The sequence below is a fragment of the Chiloscyllium plagiosum genome, unplaced genomic scaffold (genome assembly GCF_037043375.1).
Source record: "Chiloscyllium plagiosum isolate Xiang-an unplaced genomic scaffold, Cpla_swu_hap1 HiC_scaffold_9, whole genome shotgun sequence".
NCBI classification, from domain to species: Eukaryota; Metazoa; Chordata; class Chondrichthyes; order Orectolobiformes; family Hemiscylliidae; genus Chiloscyllium; species Chiloscyllium plagiosum.
In genome coordinates, this window is record NW_028270147.1 from 115,879,878 (window position 1) to 115,894,385 (window position 14,508).

Consider the following 14,508-nt stretch of genomic DNA (forward strand, 5'->3'; position numbering starts at 1 on the left):
ATTGTTTCATGGTCATCATTAGACTCTTAATTGCAGATTTCTTTTATTGAATTCAAATTCCACCATCTGCTGTGGCAGGATTCTAACCCTGGTCCCCAGAACATTAATCTGGATCTGTGGATTAACAGCTCAGCAATAACACCATTAGACTATCACCTCCCTCATCTCATTTTTGTTTGAGAGTGAAATCAAGGAGTTTGTTTATTCTGGAACTGTATGAAACCCCAGTTAGAGCACAGTGAGAGAACAGTGTACGGTTCTGGTCACCACATTACAGGAAGGATGTGATCCCACTTGAGACGGGGACAGAGGAGGATTTTGTCAGGAATGGGGAGTTTGAGGAACGATTGGTTTGGCTGGGACTGTTTTCTTTGGAACAGAGGAGGCTGAGGTGAGATTGATTGAGATGTGTAAAATGATGAGGGGCCTGGATAGAGTGGATAGGGAGGACTGATTTCCATCAGCAGAGAGGGCAATAACCATGGAGAGAGATTGAAATGATTTGGGGGCAGGATTCAAGGGAGTTGTGGATGTTTGTTTTCACCCAGAGGCTGTTGGGATCTGAGATTCTCTGTCTGGAAGGATGAGAGAGGCAGAAACCCTCATCACATTGAAAAATCACTTGGACATTCACTTGAAACATCGAAACCTCCAGAGCTATGGAGCAAGAGCTGGAAAGTGGGATGGAGCTCGATACATCATTAACGAAACTCGAATCACCCACAGATCAGAAGAACTTTATCCGATAACATTGGAGCAGACATGGATCCACACACTTCAGGAAAGAGTCACATTGGGTGTCCATGTGGAAGGTTCCAGATTACATTTCAAACCTTGCTGCACACCAATGGGCTGAGGTCAAGGGTGAGGCTACAAAGAGTCTCAGTGTCCCAGGGTCAGCCAAGATCACTTCTCTGAATGACTCCATGACCCCTGGAAGGTGAGAGTGTGCAGATAATGGGTGAGGTTCTGGATCAGGGGACTCCAAACTTAAAGAATGACTTGCATTTGTGTAGCACCTGTCACCAACTCAGGATGCCCCAATGGCTCTTTCCAGCAGGCTGTGCACAGCAAGATCCCAAACACATTATGATAATTAGCAGGAAAATAGATTTTTTATTGATTTTGACTGGGGGATAAATACTGACCAGGGACACCAGGGGGAACTGCCTGCTTTTCATCCAATCGTGCCATGGAATTGCATCTTTCACAACTGAAAGACTCACAGTTCATCCAAAAAAAAGGAATAGTTCCTTGAAAGTGGAGTTGCAGGTAGGTGGTGGTGGGGGGGGGGGAGGGGGGGGGGGGTGTCATTTGGTATGTTTCCTTTGTTGGTCAGTGAATTGAGTGTTGGAGTTGGGAGCTGTTGCTGTTGTACAGGACATTGTTTAGGGCACTTTTGGAATACTGTGTGCAATTCTGGTCTCCCTGCTATAGGAAAAATGTTGTGAATCTTAAAATGGTTCAGAAAAGATTTACAACAATGTTGCCAGGGCTGGAGGGTTTGAGCTATCTGGAGAGGCTGAATAGGCTGAGGCTATTTTCCCTGCAACTTTGGAGGCTGAGGGGTGACCATATTGTGGTTCATAAAATCATGAGGGGCATAGATAGGGTGAATAGAGAAGATCTTTTCTCCAGAGTGGGGCAGTTGAAAACTAGAAGGCATAGGTTGAAGGTGACAGGGGAAAGATTTGAAAGGGACCTAAGGGCCAACGTTTTCATGCGGAGGGTGGTACATGTATGGAATGAGCTGCCAGAGGAAGTGGTGGAGGCTGGTAGAATTACAGCAATTAAAAGCCATCTGAATGGGTATATGAATAGGAAGAGTTTAGAGGGATATGGACCAAATGCTGGTAAATGGGACTAGATTAATTTAGGATATCTGGTCAGCATGGACAAGTTGGATCGAAGGGTCTGTTTCTGTGCTGTTTGTTTCCATAACTCCAATTGAAATTCAATCAAACCATTAACACCTGAGACTCTCCCAAAGACATTTACAGACAGCTTTGTTTGAAAACCTGTCACTGTTGCAATGTCAGGAATGTGGCAGCCAGTTTCTACACAGCAAGATCCCACTGGAAACAATGAGATCAAAGACCACTTTTAATGATGTTGTTCAAGGATAACTACGCCCTGAACTTAACCCAAAGACAAAGTAATTTGGTTCAGTTGGACGGAAAATGAGAAAATGGAAGGTAAAGGAGAAGGTAGAATTGTTGGTTTGTGATGGGATTGATTGTTACCAGAAAATAAAAGGAAGGGACGGAATTTTTGAATATCAAAAGAAACTTAAAAGTGCAGGGAAATCAATAGTAGAACAAACATAAAGAGTTTGTATCTAAATGCAAGAAGCATTCTGAGTAAGGGAGACAAAATGATGCCACTAATCAAGGTCAATTGAGTTTCCAAGGAATAAAAACTAATTAAAGTGGAAGAGGACTCAGGAGAGGTTATTCAAGTTTCCAGAAGACATAATGGGACAGAGAGTGTGGAAAGGATCAAGTATCGAATGTAAAGCACAGCAGATAAGGGGACAATGATGGGAAGGAGGTCAGTCAATGTAGGACTGAGAGAGTTGTACTTAAAAGCACACAGTATACACAATGAGCTTGTCGTGCAGATTGAAACTGGCAGGTACGATGTTGTGGGTATCACAGAGACATGGCTGTAAGGGGATCCGGGCTGGGAACTAAATATCTAAGGATACATGTCCCACCAAAAGGACAGACAGATGGACAGAGGGAGAAGAGTTGCATTGTTAGTAAGAAATGAAATTAAATCAATAGCAAGTAGGGATATAGAGTCAGAAAGGGTAGAATTTGTGTGGGTAGAGTTGAGGAACCACAAAAAATAAAGAATTTGATGCAAGTTATGTTCAGGTCTCCAAGCAGTAATCAGGGTGTGGGGAAGGAAATCAATCAGGACGTTATGGCAGACTTCAATGGATAGGTGGACTGGGTAGCACGTCACAAGAAAAGGATTCATGGAATCTCTATGAGATGATTTTTGGAGCAGTTTGTGGTTGAGCCATTATGGAACAGGCAGTTCAGGATCCAGTGACGTGTCATGAAGCAAACTTGATTAGTGAGCTAAGGTGAAAGTATCCCTATGGATACGTGACCATAATACGATAGATTTCCAGCTGTAGTTTGAGGGGGAGAATGAGTAAAGTTAACTCCAAATATATGAGGAAGGAGCTGACCAGAGTTGATTGGAAGGGGAGCCGAGCAGGTAAGATGGTGGGGCAGCAAACAGCAGAGTTTCTGGGGGTAATTCAGGAAGCAGAGTAGGAATTGATCCCAAAAAAGAAGAAACATACTAAGGGGAGGACAAGACAACCATGGCTGATGAGAGAGGTCAAGGACAGCATAAAAGCAAAAGAAAAATCAATGTGATGAAGAATTGTGGGAAGCCAAAGGATTAGGAAATATTTCAAAGCTTGGAGAGGATAATGAGAAAAGCATTAATGGTAGAGAAGGTGAAATGTGGGGGTAAGCTAGCCTGTAATACAAAAGAAGATTGTAAGAGTTTCTTTAGATATATAAAAAGGAAGAGAGAGGCAAAAATAGACATTGGATCACTGGAAAATGAGGCTGGAGAAAGAATAATAGGAAGTGAAACAATAGCAGAGGAATTGAATCAATACTATGCATCAGTCTGCACAATGGAAAACATCAGCAGCATTCCAATACTTCAAGACTGTCAGGGGTGATTGTAGGTGCCATCACTAAGGAGGAGGTACTGGGGAAGCTGAAAGGTCTGAATGTGGATAACTCACCCAGACTGGATGAACTACACCAGTGTGTTCTGAAGGAGATCTCTGAGGAGATTGTAGAGGCATCGGTGATGATCTTTCAGGAATCTGTGGATTAGAGGCATGAAGGTGGGGTGGGGAGGGATTTGATAGGGGCAAGGAACTGGAAAATGGCTCATAAACACCCCTGTTTAAGAAGGGAAAGAGGGAGAAGATGAGAAATTATAGGCCAGTTAGCCTGGATTCAGTTGTTGGTAAGGTTTTAGACTTCAATTTAAGGATGAAATTGCAGAGGACTTGAAGTGCAATGGGAAAATAGGGCTGAGTCAACACGGCTTCATCAAGAGGAGGTCATGCCTGGCAAATCTGTTAGAATTCTTTGAGGAGACAATGAGCCAGTCAGACAAAGGAGAGTCCGAAGAAGTAATCTATTTGGATTTCCAGAAGGCCTTTGACATAAGGTAAGGGCCATAGTGTTGGGGGAAGGTTCCTGGTGTGGACTGAGGACTGGCAGGTTGGCATAAAGCAGTGAGTAGAAAGTGAGGTCTGCAGATGCTGGAGATCAGAGCTGAAAATGTGTTGCTGGAAAAGCGCAGCAGGTCAGGCAGCATTCCGCCGCATCTGCTCCCAGGAGGACCAGTTCCAAATACGTATAACCCAGATGGCTTCCTTCTTCAAGGACCGCAATTTCCCCCCTGACGTGGTCGACGATGCCCTCCACCGCATCTCTTCCACTTCCCGCTCCTCCGCCCTTGAGCCCCGCCCCTCCAACCACCACCAGGACAGAACCCCAGTGGTCCTCACCTACCATCCCACCAATCTCCATGTACAGCGCATCATCCGCCGTCATTTCCGCCACCTCCAAACGGACCCCACCACCAAGAATATATTTCCCTCCCCTCCCCTATCAGCATTCCATAAAGACCACTCCCTCCGTGACTCCCTCGTCAGATCCACACCCCCCACCAACCCAACCTCCACTCCCGGCACCTTCCCCTGCAACCGCAGGAGGTGCAAGACTTGTGCCCACACCTCCCCCCTCACCTCCCTCCAAGGCCCCAAAGGAAACTTTCATATCCGCCACAGATTCACCTGCACCTCCACACACATCATCTATTGCATCCTCTGCACCCGATGTGACCTCCTCTATATTGGGGAGACAGGCCGGCTACTTGCGGAGCGTTTCAGAGAACACCTCTGGGACACCCGGACCAACCAACCCAACCACCCTGTGGCTCAACACTTTAACTCCCCCTCCCACTCCACCAAGGATATGCAGGTCTTTGGACTCCTCCATCGCCAGACCACAACAAAATGACGGCTGGAGGAAGAACGCCACAAAGGATGAACCACAAAGGATGAACTCGGATTTCACCAGTTTCCTCATTCCCCCTCCCCCCACCTTGTCTCAGTCAAATCCATCGAATTCAGCACCACCTTCCTAACCTGCAATTTTCTTCCTGACCTCTCCGCCCCCACCCCAGTCTGACCTATCACCCTCACCTTGACCTCTTTCCACCTATCACATTTCCGACGCCCCTCCCCCAAGTCCCTCCTCCCTACCTTTTATCTTAGCCTGCTGGACAAACTTTCCTCATTCCTGAAGAAGGGCTTATGCCCGAAACGTCGATTCTCCTGTTCCCTGGATGCTGCCTGACCTGCTGCGCTTTTCCAGCAACACATAAAGCAGTGAGTGAGGAACAATTGCAGCTGGTGACTGGTAGAGTCCTGTAGGGGTCAATGTTGGGACCATAACTATTCACGTTATACATTAACAACCTGGATGAAGGAAGTGAAGACATTGTTGCTAAGTTGGCAGATGGCATGAGATAGGTGGAGGGACAGGTAGTGTTGAGGAAGTGGGAAGGCTGCAAAAGGTCCTGAATAGGCTCAGAGAGGGGGCAAAGAAGTGGCAGATAGAATACAATGTGTTAGAGTGTGTGGTTATGCACTTTGGTAGGAAGAAGAGATGCAAAGACTGTTTTCTAAATGAGGAAAACCTTTGGAAATCTAAAGCACAAACCTCATTCAGCTTTCTCTTCAGGTTAACAGGCAGGTCCAGCTTGTGCTTGGGAAGGCCAATGAAATGATAGCACTCATTTCAATAGAGCTAGAATACAATAGCAGAGATGTACTGCTGAAACTGTGTAAGGCTCTGGTCAGACTGCATTTGGAGTATTGTGAGTAGATTTGGGACACATATTCTAAGAAATGATGTGCTGGCATTGGAGGGGTTTACAAGAATGATCCTGGGGTTGAAGGGCTTGTCATATGAGGTGTGGTTGAGGACTTTGGGCCTCTACTCGATGGAGTTTAGAAGGATGAGGATGGACCTTACTGAAATTTGCAGAATACTGATCGGCCTGGATAGAGTGGATGCAGAGAAGATGTTTCCAAAAACCGGAGAGACTCGGTAACCAGGGCACAGCCTCAGAATGAAGGGACGACCCTTTAGAGCTGAGATGAGGAGGGATTTCTTCAGCCAGAGGGTGGGGAATCTGTGGAACTCATTGCTACAGAGGGAAGTGGAGGCCAAGTCACTGAGTGTATTTAAGACAGAGATAGATAGGTTTGTGATTGTTAAGGGGATCGAACGTTCCTGTGGAGCAGGCAGGAGAATGGGGGTGAGAAGCATATCTGCCAAGATCAAATGGCCGAGTAGATTCCATGGGCTGAATGGTTGATTTCTGCTCCTATTTCTTAAAGTCGTCTGGAGAGTTTCCCCAAAACCCTGGAACACTGAACCCCACTGGACTGTGAGCCCTGCTGTATCTGTTTGTCATCAGAATGTTGCCAAGAGATGACCAAAGAGTGGAGAGAGTGTGCTTCCATGTGGGAACTTCAGAATGTTTCCCAGCTCCTGGAATACCAGGAAATGTGGTCAGTGACAGTAGTTGGAGCTCCGGGTTTCGGAGCTTGAGCAGCAGCTGGTGTCAGTGTATAGTGTCCTTGAGGCTGAGAGCTCCGTGGAGAGCACGTTTCTAGATGTGGTCACTCTGCAGTTTCAGAGTATGCAGAGAGAGAGGGAATGGGGGAGTAGCTGACAGTCCAAAAGGACCAGGCAGCTAGTACAAGAATCCCCGAATGCATCCCACTCTCCAACCAGGATTCAGTTTGGAATCCTGATGAGAATGATGGTTCATCTGGGCCAAATCCATGGCACCACAGGGGGCTCAGCTATACCGGGGGGCACAAGGAAAACTGGAAGAGCGATAGTGAGAGGAGATTCGAGAGTGAGAGCAATCGATAGGTGTTTCTGCTGCTGCAGATGGGAATCCAGGATGGTGTGTTGTCTCCCTGGTGCCAGGGTCAAGGATGTCATTGAGCAAGCTGCAGAGCATCCTGAGGGGAAAGGGGGAACAGGCAGCAGTCGTGGTCCACATTGGTCCCAGTGACAGAGGGAGAAAAGGGATGTGGTCCTGCAGTCAGAATTTAGGGGGTTGAGGAGGGAATTAGCAGCAGGAGCTCAAAAGTAGGAATCTCTGGATTACTCCCAATGCCCCAGTGCAAGTGAAAATAGGAACAGGAGGTTAACACAGGTGACTGTGGAGCTGGAAAGAGCGTCCAGGAAGGAGGGCCTAAGATTCTTGTGAGGTGGTTTACTAGTGCTGTTGGAGAGGGTTTAAACTAACTTGGCGGGACTGTGGGAGCCAGGCAGGAATATCAGAGAGGAACACCAAGGAACACCAGAAAATGGATGAGATACTAAATAAGTATTTTGCATCAGTATTTACTATGGAAAATGATATGGAAGGTATAGAATGTAGGGAAATAGATGGTGACCCCCCTGAAAAATGTCCATATTACAGAGGAGGAAGTGCTGGATGTCTTGAAATGCATAAAGGTGGATAAATCCCCAGAACCTGATCAGGTGTACCTGAGAGCTCTGTGGAAAGCTAGAGAAGTGATTGCTGGGCCTCTTACTGAGATATTTGTACCACCGATAATCACAGGTGAGGTGCTGGAAGACTGGAGGTTGACTAACGTGGTGCCTCTGTTTAAGTAAAGTGGTAAGGACAAGCCAGGGAACTATAGACCAGTGAGCCTGACGCCAGTGGTGGGCAAGTTGTTGGAGGGAACCCTGAGGGACAGGAGGTACATGTATTTGGAAAGGCAAGACTGATTAGGGATAGTCAACATGGCTTTGTGTGTGAGAAATCATGTCTCACAAAGTAACAAAGAGGATTGATGAGGCAGAGTGGTAAATGTGATCTATATGGACTTCAGTAAGGCATTCAACAAGGTTCCCCATGGGAGACTGGTTAGCAAGGTTAGATCTCACAGAATACAGGGAGAACTAGCCATTTGGAAACAGAACTGGCTCAAAGGTAGAAGACAGAGGGTGGTGTGGAGGGTTGTTTTTCAGACTAGAGGCCTGTGACCAGTGGAGTGCCACAAGGATCGATGCTGGGTCCTCTACTTTTTGTCATTTACATAAATGATTTGGATACAAGCATAAGAGGTATGGTTAGAAAGTTTGCAGATGACACCAAAATTGGAGGTGTAGTGGACAGCGAAGAAGTTTACCTCAGAATACAACAGGATCTTGATCAAATGGGTCAATGGGCTGAGAAGTAGCAGATGGAGTTTAATTCAGATAAATGCGAGGTGCTGCATTTTGGGAAAGCAAATCTTAGCAGGATTTATACACTTTATGGTAAGGTCTTAGGGAGTGTTGCTGAACAAAGAGACCTTGGAGTGCAGGGTCATAGGTCCTTGAAAGTGGAGTCCCAGGTAGATAGGATAGTGAAGAAAGTGTTTGGTATGCTTTCCTTTATCGGTCAGAGTATTGAGTACAGGAGTTGGGAGGTCGTGTTGTGGCTGTACAGGTAATTGTTTAGGCCACTGTTGGAATATTGTGTGCAATTTTGGTCTCCTTCCTATCGGAAAGATGTTGTGAAACTTGAAAGGGTTCAGAAAAGATTTACAAGGATGTTGCCAGGGTTGGAGGATTTGTGCTAAAGGGAGAGGTTAAACAAGCTGGGGCCATTTTCCCTGGAGCGTCGAAGGCTGAGGGGTGACCTTCTTGAGGTTTATAAAATATAATTATAAAATTATAAAATATGATAAATAGGCAAAGTTTTTTCCCTGGTGTCAGGGAGTCCAGAACTAGAGGGCGTAGGCTTAGGGTGAGAGGGGAAAGATATAAAAGAGACCTAAGGGGCAACGTTTTCACACAGAAGGTGGTACATGTATGGAATGAGCTGCCAGAGGAAGTGGTGGAGGCTGGTACAATTGCAACATTTAAAAGGCATTTGGATGGGTATATGAATAGGAAGGGTTTGGAGGGATTTGGGCCAGGTGCTGGCAGGTGGGACTAGATTGGGTTGGGATATCTGGTCAGCATGGACGGGTTGGACTGAAGGGTCTGTTTCCGTGCTATACATCTCTATGTCTCTATGACTCTATGACCATAGAATCCTCAGTGCAGTCAATAAGTCACCACCCAGTGGGAAGGATGTGGAGGAATACAAATGCAAGGAATTTACAGAGACCTGCAAACATGATAGAGCCGTTATAAATGGGCGGGAGAAGGAGATTCTTGACAGATTCTTGTCAAATGAAGGACAGTTCTGTGCTGTTGGCCTTTTCTCACTGGGGACTGGTTTGGACACAAACCTCATTCCATGAAGGCCCAGCAGAGAGAGGAGATCCTCAGGCCATCAGTGTGAGCTGGAGGGACAGGACAGGCTCTGACCCACTGACCCATCCTGTCCATTCACAACATGTTCCAATCCTTTCGCCTTTCCTTCCCTTCTATGATCAGTCTCTGAATCAGGGTGTTTCAATGGGATGAGGGTCAGAGCATCAGTTACAACAGACAGGAACTGAACCCACCATTGTGTCCATGATGCACTGGAAACTCCAACAGAGTCCAGTAAAAATGGAATTCAGTTCATTAGAATGTCCTTCTCACTGAAGTCCCCAATAGAGACTAGTAAACATGGGCCTCCTTCCTGCTGGAACCTCCAGTAGAGACCAGCAAACATTGGCCTTCTTCCTACTGGACTCTATAAAGACGACCAGTAAACATGGACCTCCTTCTGACTGGATCCTTCAAGAGAGACCAGTAAACATGGGCCTCCTTCTGACTGGATCCTCCCATACAGGCCAGTAATCATGGGCCTCCTTTTCACTGGACATTCCAATGGAGACAATTAGATGGCTGCGTTTTTGAAGAAGTAATCAAGAAGATAGATAAGGTAGAGCAGTACACACTGTCTATGTGGGCTGTAGCAAGGCCTTAGACAATGTTCCCCATGGTAGACTGTTTAATAAGATTATATCACATAGGATCCAGGGAGAGCTCGCCAATTGGATAGAAAATTGGCCTGATGATGGGAGGCAGAGGCTGGTGAGAGAGGGTTGTTCTTCAGACTGGAGGCCAGTGACCAGCCGTCTGCCACAAGAATCAATCCTGGATCCACTGTTGTTCATCATTTATATGAACAATGTGGATGAGAAAATAGCAGGAATGGTCAGTAAGTTTGTGGTTGACATTAAAAGCTTTGGCATCGTGGACAGGGAAGAAGGTTATCCAAGAGTGCAATGTCATCTTGATCAACTGGGCCAGTGGGTCAACAAATCCAGATGGAGTTTAATGTTGATAACTGCAAGGAATTGCATTTTGGTAAGACCAACCAGGGCACGAATTACACAATTAATGGTAGAGCCATGGGGAGTGTTGTTGAACAGAGAGACCGAACAAAATGCAAGGTAATCTCAATATGAAGATGGGATTTTGTCTCTACCACAGACTGTATCTCTTGCCCTACAAAGTGTAAGGTATTCTCAACATAAAGATGGGATTTTGTCTCCACACGGACTGTGCGGTGGTCACTCTTACTGATACTGTCATGGACAGATACACCAGCAGCAGGCAGATTGGTGAGGGTGATAGTGAGTATATTTTTCCCTCTTGTTGGTTCCCTCACCACCTGACCCAGGTCCAGTCTAGCAGCTGAATCAGGTGGAACTTGACCAGCTTGCTCAGTAGTGATGCTTCTGAGCAGCTCTTAATGGTGGACTTTGAAGTCCCTCACTCTGGGTATATCCTGCATCCTTCCCACCCTCAGTGCTCCCTGTATGTGCTGTTCAACATGGAGGAGGACTGACTGCTCAGTTGAGGTTGGAGGGGTGGCCAGTGCTGTGTGGTAATTTCCTTCCCCATGTTTGACCTGCTGTCATGAGGCTTCATGGGTTCCATAGTTAATGGTGAGGACTCCCAGGGCTACTCCCTTCTGACTGTACACACCACTGTGTTGCCTCCCCTGCTTGGTCGATCCTGCCAGTTATAAACTGAATGAGGGAACAATTCTGTGCGGGTTTCACAGCTTGGAGACAGAGCTGCTGCTGGATTCTGTTTCTGATCTCCGAGTGCAGGCGTGTGTGTTTGTGAGAGAGTGACAGACACTTTTTCCATCACTGTGCTGGGTGTTTCTGCAAAAGTTAAATCCCAGAACCAGCCTCCTGTGCTGTCAGATTCCAGGGAATGCAGACAGTTCACAGTTTTCTCCCGTCTCAGTAACAAACGTCCAGCTGCTCCGAGCTCCTTCTTTCACTTCCTCCCTTGGTGAAGTTTCAATCTTGCGATCTGACAGTCTTTGCAGTTATTTTTTACACTGGGGTTTTCTGCTGTGGTCAGAATCCCGAATAATAAGTGTCCAATCAGTGACAATCACAGCAGCTAAGAGCAGTCAGGACTGAGGAGCCAGGCTCACCGTGAAACATATTGGGAAGATCAAAGCCATCCTCTTCAGATCTTGGTCCAAACTCCATCCCTCTCCCTGAGCACTGTCTGCTGCTCAACCAGACTCTTTACAAACTGGGTCTCATCTTTGAAAATGATCTGAGCCCCATATCCTCCATATCACAAATTCTGCTGCCTATATCCAAACTTGTATCAAGCCCCATTCCCCTAACCCCCTGCATCCCAAAGCCTACATTGGCTCCTGGACCAACAACACCTTGATTTTCAAATTCTCATCCTTGTTCGGAAATCCGTCCCTGTCCTCCACCTTCCCTCGGTCTGTAATCTCCTCCAAGCTGCCTCAGTCAGTGTGATCAACAATCTTGGATAATTGGCTCTCTATTCCTTCATCCAAGTCATTGAGAAATATCATGAAATGCTGAGGTCCCAGCCCAGATCCCTGGGGATAACACTGTTCACATCTTGTTCATTGGAGAGCACACACATCATCCTCTTCTCTGGCTCCTACCTCCAAACTAATTCCTGACCGAAGACAAATACTTTTCTCTAATTGGCTTGATGGTAGGAAGCAGTGGGTAATAGTGGTAGGATGCTTGCCAGACTGGAGGCCTGAGACTTGTGGAGTGCCTCAGGGTTCAGTGCTGGGCCCATTACTATTTGTTATCTATATCAATGATTTGGATGAAAATCTGCAAGGCATGATTAGTAAGTTTGTAGATGACATTACAAGAGGCGGTATCACGGAGGGTATCAGATATTGCAGCAGGACCTTGATCAGCTGGGGAAGTGGGAAGAGAAATGACAAATTGAGGTTAATGTAGATAAGTGTGAGCTCTTGCATTTTAGAAAGTCAAATCAAGGTAGAAGTTTCATGGTGAATGGTAGGGTCTTAAGGACTGTAGTGGAACAAAGGGATCTTGCAGTTCAGGTACATGGTTCTCTGAAAGTTGAGTCACAGTTAGACAGGGCAGTGAAGAAGGCTTTTGGTGTACTGGCCGTCATCACTCAGGGTACTGCATCCAGAAGTTGGGAAGTTATGTTACAGTTGTACAGGACATCGGTGAGGTCGCACTTGGAGTATTGTGTTCAGTTTTGGTCACCTTGTTATAGGAAGGATCTTATTAAACCAGAAAGAGTACAGAAAATATTTACAAGAATGTTGCCTGGACTCAACGATCTGACTTTTCAGGAGAGGTTGGACAAATTAGGAGGTTTTTCTTAAAGCGTGTGAGACTGATGGTGGATCTTTTAGAAGTGTATAAGGTCATGAGAGACATGGACAGGGTGAATGCACTCAGTCTTTTTTCCAGGGTTGGGGAATCGAGGACGAGAGGGTATCAGTTTAAGGTTGGAGGGGAAAGAATAAAAGAGAACCTGAGGGACAACATTTTTACACAGAGGGTGGCACAAATATGGAATGAGCTGCCGGTGGAAGTGATGAGGTGGGTACATTAACACATTTAAAAGGCATTCGGATAAATACATAGAGAGGAAAACTTTTGAAGGACATGGGCCAAGGGCTAGGAAATGGGGTTAGTGTGGATGGATATTTTGGTCAGCACGGTCCAGTTTGGGCCAAAGGGCCTGTCTCTGTGCTGTAGGACTTGATGACTCTATGACTCTATAATTCCACATGTTTCCATGTTTACGAACAGTCTGTCAAACATAGAAACAAAGGAACTAGGAGCAGGAGGAGGCCATTCAGCCCTTTGAGTCAGCTCTGCCAGTCAATATGACTATGGCTGATCATTCAACTTAGTCCCTGTTCCTACTTTCTTCCCCATAACTTTTAATCCCTTTCGTCCTAAGAAGTATATCTATCCTCTTCTTGAAAACATTGAATGTTTTAGGCTCAGGTGCTTCCTGTGACAGAATATCCCACTAGCTTCCCACTCTCTAGGCTAAAGAAATGTCTCCTCATCTCAGTCTGAAATGGCCTTTCCCTTTTCTTTAAACTGTAATTCCTGGTTCTGGATTCCCCAGTCATCAGGAACACCTTTCCTGTGTTTTTCCGGTTTTGTCTTGTTCACATTTTAAAGGTTTCAATGTGATTCCTCTCAATCTTCTAACCTCCAGTGAATATAGTCCTAACTGATCCAATTTCTCATCAGATCTAAGTGCTGTCATCCCAGGAATCAGTCTGGTAAATCTTCGCTGCCCTCCCTCCACAGCCAGAACATCCTTCCTCAGATAAGGAGACCAAAACTGCACACAACAGAATCATAAAATCACACAGTACAGAAGTGGCTCTTCAGCCCATTAACTGCATACCAGCCAAACTACACTAAACCTACATCAGTCCCACTTTCTAACACGATGATAATAGCTTGAATGTTATGATATTTCAACTGCTCACCCAAGTACTTTTTAAAGTTTGTGTGGTTTCCCACCTCAACTAGCCTCCCAGGCTGTGCCTTCCAGACCCACACCACCTCTCGGTGAAAAACATTTTCCTCAAAACATATTGAAGCCTCCTATCTTTCACATTGAATGTGAGCCAACTTGTTATTGACCCTCCCATGAAGGAGAACAGCTGCTTTCTATCCACCCTGTCCATTCCCCTCATAACCTGATACACCTCTATCAGATCCCCCCTCCACCTTCTCTGCTCTGAAGAAAACAACCCCGAGCTGATCCAATTTCTCTTCATCACTGAGAAATTCCATCCCACGCAACATCCTGGTGATTCCCCTCTGTACTCCATCCAGTGCAATCACCTCCTTCCTACAGTGTTGTGACCTGAACTGCACACAGTACTCCAGCTGTGGCCTAACCAATGTTCTGCTTAACTGCAGCATATCCTCCTGCTTTTATAACCAATACCTGAAATGACAAAGGCAAGTGTCCCCTGTGCCTTCATAACTGCTCTGTTAACCTGTTTTGCCACATTCAGGAATCAGTGGACAAGCACCCCAAGATCACTCTGTTCCTTTAAGCTTCCTCAGTTCAAAGAACAAAGAACAAAGAAAAGCACAGGAACAGGCCCTTCGGCCCTCTAAGCCTGCACCGATCCAGATCCTCTATCTAAACCTGTCACCTATTT